Here is a 4112-nt window from a genome sequence, read left to right as displayed (position 1 = left end):
TATTCATTAAATATCAGAGAGCTAATCATATAACTGAAGCATACTAACAAGCTTCCGAACAAAATAGGAGTGAAAAACCGACTGACGCAGACTAGCAAAAATAAAACGCCGTTGAACAATAAGAGTGAAAACTTGAGCGTTCATACAATTAAAACGGAGTGTGTCCTCTTCCCAAACAAATATGATGATGCTGCTCACTTTATTGAAAATAAAATACACAACGGAAAATAAAGACGCTCCAAGAATAACACATAAGTATATGAAGCAATAAAAATATAGTGAACGAGAAACAGGACTCCTGATATTTTTTATTGATGAAGGAGGGGATGCCTGGGAGCATCCCCAAGCACCTGACGCTTGTACTTCTTGAATATATCTTTGGGAGGTGACATGGGCATCCCCAAGCTTGGGCACCTGGCCATTCTTCCTCTCATCTCATCATTCTTCTTTCCTACACTTGCAAAACTCCTTCATACAAAACCCATCACAACCCTCATTAGAAGCGTTGAGTGCAATGATAATATTAATCAAATCTACAAAGTTCAAAGGTATGTATATATGAAAAGCACTTTAATAAGCTTACTAGCTACCGTAGCTCAACTTCAATAAGGTTCAATTGATCAAGAGAACTCAAAAAAGGTGGGCAAAAAGATGCAAATGCAACAACGGTGCAAGAATGCTTGTCAAAACGAACGGTACTGTGAAAAAATGATTTTTGAAAAATAGTTACGCTGCGTAAATCGAAAAACTCTAAACTAATGAAAGTTAGATAAATACCTGGGGATAATGCTCGTAAATTGACAGCTCAAACTTACGTTCTGGTGATTTTTGGCCATTTTTCCCGTGATGAACAAGAAACAGTAAACAAGATTGCAAATCTTCCAAATACCACTTTCTTACCATTAGAGGCAATTCTTGGCACAAAAACAAAACAAACATGATAAGGAGAGGTCATTACAGTAGTAATGACTTCCAAGACTCAACGAAACGAGTAAATAACGAGAAATATAAACACATTGGGTTGTCTCCCATAGAAGCTCTTTCTTTGTAATAGCCATTTCAGATGTGGCATGTACTTATTTGATTGATGTCTCTCAAACCCCCTTATTTTGTTGTTGTTCACTCCAGTTGTAAGTGAAGCCGACAAAGCACACACAAGAACCAAATAAAGAACCTAATAAAACTAAATAGGATAAAACCAAAGATAATAAAAGCAACTATACATGAACGATGCTTACATGTGGATGTGGTAATATTGAGTTTGAAGGAGACAACCTCATGTTGGCTGATGAATAGGGGGATGCCTTGGGCATACCCAAGCTTAGATGATTGCATTTTCTTCTTTGAATATTATCTTCTGCATCCATCTCACATCCCCAAGCCGAGCTCTTAGATCTCGTTCTTCATTCATACCATATTGATTTAAACCCTAAAATCGCATCCACATAAAGCTTCACAAAACTCATTAGTATAAAATTATTAATAGAAATTCATTACAATTAAGTATCCCACTTACAAAATATAGTCAACATTTAGCCACCGTAATACTGAGGTTTCTTATTATTTCAATCAGACACAAAATGCAATAAAACTTTTAAAGAATCTGGCACAAAGATTTGAACAAAGAGAATGAAATCAGTCAAAACTGAACACTTTAAAAGATGTCACTTCCAATGAGATAGTTACGTAGGCTCAAATCATGAAAACTCCGGTGATTAACAGAAAGATAGATCATAACCTCAGGTCTATGCACATAAAAACGTTCACATCAAAATGCCAAAGCACTGAGATTTTTCACGTAATTTTTATGCAAAGACAAAGCACAAGGAAATCTGGCCCAACGTAATCAGTCTCTAAAGATTGAATCACTAGATTCGTCTCGCGTACCTCAAATCCCGAAAAGCCAGAATCTTAACTTGAAGTTAGATAGCAAGCACTACTATGCACTCTAACAAATTTCAGTATCAAGATCACGTTCTCGTGATTTTTTAAATTTTCTACAAGGAGCACATGAACTCTGTGTTCTAGGCAAGACATAGTGACAAACTTGCAGCACCAAACTAGGGGTTATCTATACATTCTATTTACATGCGGGATATGTACACTATATACACTATTTACAAGTTTTTAATGAAAATCTTTCCATGGAAAGAATTGTTTTGGTTTTCAGCATGAACACAAGTGTTCAAGGTCGACTCCCACTTCACCATTACTCATTCTTTCCGAATCGACTTTTCTTTTCCCGAAAACATTTCTTACTTTTTTGGTATAAGAAGTACAACTGCTTGACTTTATAATCTCGCATTCCTTATCCACAAGAGATAGAGAACAACTAGGTATTAGAAGGAAGTAAAACTTACTTAGAGGATAAAGCAAACAGGTGAACACGAAAATATTTGCAACGCTACGCTTATGGCCTCCTGGCAACGGCGCCGTAAAAGGTCTCCGATGTCCCCAGCAAGTATAGGGATCAGTGTGGCCTTTTTCTCGATAAGCAAAGAGTGTCGAACCCAACGAGCCAGCTGCAGGATAGGATAAACGATTCTCTCAAGCCTTCATCAACCACCGGACATAACTCTAAACAGCTACTACTATGGCTAGTGTGCAAGATCTAGGGAAATAAAATCTAGGAGCTGAGAAAACCCGGTGCGAGAGTGTGCACTTCTACAGAATGAACAACAAAATACGACGGAATTAATAATGTTAGTGCTGCAGCAAGCAATAAACAAACTGAAACCTAACGAAGACTGAGGGAGGTAGAAGGCGGTGGTAATAGTGGCGGCTTTTCAGTCCAAAGATCAATTAGTGAAGATCGTAGGTTCAATGTCTTCGATGCAGTCGTGCGGTAGTGTAGCACTGAGGCCAGAGGGGCGCTGCCCCCCAACCGTGATTGCTGGGCGACTGATGATTCGCTTCGCTAGCAAACAGATCCGTAAATACTAGCAAGGCATTAAGGTTGTCCCCAACCATAGCCTTAAGTAAATGGTCCTCTTACTCCCATACATGCAACTATGCCTGCCTTTCCGCGTTCTGAGGTCGTTGCCCGCCATACTTCGCACAACCTTCCTAGTCATAGCTAAGTACTACCGAACCCTATGAGTGCTTGATCCGAAGCGCAAAAAAGCACAAATATAATGGGCACCATGACGGTAACGATACTCAACATACAACTCGTGAATGAACCAAAGAGAAAGCAACCAATCAATCAAAGAACAAATAAACTATGGCAAGTCATTATAGTGACATGGATCTGGTGTAGGTATTTATAACTTTATAGCATCAAACTAACCATGCGTTTACATAGGGCGTGCACAGAGGTTTGTGAGAGGGGATGGACCTACCGGAATAAAGCAATGAGGAGTTGGTGATGGAGATGGCGGTGAAGACGTGAGGTCTCGAACAGGAGGCCGCCGGGGAAGGAGGCGTGGGCGGCGCGACGATGGCGGTACACTCCTTCCCCGCCGCCGGCATCATGGGGGAGCACCCGCCCTAGCCTTCTTCTTCCTTGAGTTGGTACTGGTGTAAATGAGTAAGTTTCCTCCCCCAAGCATTGCCAAGGAGGAGGATTTTTGTACAAGCTAGCCCAAAATAGGGTTTCCCATCAATATAGTGTTGGAGATGCAATCTAGGCCATGTGATGTGATGCCCTGATCCAAGGCTCTTGGGCACCTCTAGAACCTTCCTAGACTCCTCTGTCCTTCATGAGCCTCACAACTCGTGGCTGGGCCGAAATATCCAGGTATGGAAAAAGTTTGTGTCAAATACGTCACCAACTTTCGGAGTCCCGAGACTGCACGAACCTCCGCAGTAATTCTGTTCTGCCGGATGCATCCGTTGTCCGTTCTGGATGAATAATATGTCCAAATTGTTCGGCTTGAAATTCTCTACAACTTTGCAGTTTACGACTTTTCCATTGGACGTCGTTTTGATGGAGTTTCGAAGCGATTTTTGAAAAGTGTTCAGCAGGGACAGATTTCGGGAAATTTCAGATTTTTGACGATAATGGAGCTATTTCTTCCATATTTGCCTATTTCCTGCACAACAAAGTTGAAACCAAGAACTTGTGCACTTTTGCAACTAATAGGTTAGTCCCTTAAACATATAGTAATTGG

This window comes from Lolium rigidum, chromosome 7 (genome assembly GCF_022539505.1).
Source record: "Lolium rigidum isolate FL_2022 chromosome 7, APGP_CSIRO_Lrig_0.1, whole genome shotgun sequence".
NCBI lineage: Eukaryota > Viridiplantae > Streptophyta > Magnoliopsida > Poales > Poaceae > Lolium > Lolium rigidum.
This window is presented reverse-complemented; position numbering follows the sequence as displayed.